A 446-nucleotide genomic window follows, 5' to 3' on the forward strand; every position below is an offset into this window, starting at 1 on the left:
TTATCGTTAATTCGTTATGGGAGCGACTATTATTGCTTAGTATGCGATATTCGAGGTGTTCCAAGGTACAAATCCTGGAAGCCATACTCCTTATAAAGCCATTTCTAGACTCCCTTAACTTAATTACCTGATTAAATGAGGTTTTAATCATTAATTTCGTTATGGGATCGACTATTATCGTTTATTATGCAGTATTTTGATGTATTCCTATATCGTCCATCACCTAAATCTCACGGGCCTGGAGTCTCATTTTCCAGTCTAATAATCACAAACTGGAAGGTGTGGTCTGGAAAATGTTCTATAATCTTATCGGAACAGTTCTAAAGCAAAAATCCGGCCTCAAGGAGCTGTATCATGTGTCAGTCAGCTGGTCAAGTCATGGTGATGTGTCCAACCTTTTCGGCATTTTGTTGATCTCACCTTCCCCTCCCTGTTGCCAGATATCG

Source organism: Eriocheir sinensis, chromosome 59, assembly GCF_024679095.1.
Source record: "Eriocheir sinensis breed Jianghai 21 chromosome 59, ASM2467909v1, whole genome shotgun sequence".
NCBI lineage: Eukaryota > Metazoa > Arthropoda > Malacostraca > Decapoda > Varunidae > Eriocheir > Eriocheir sinensis.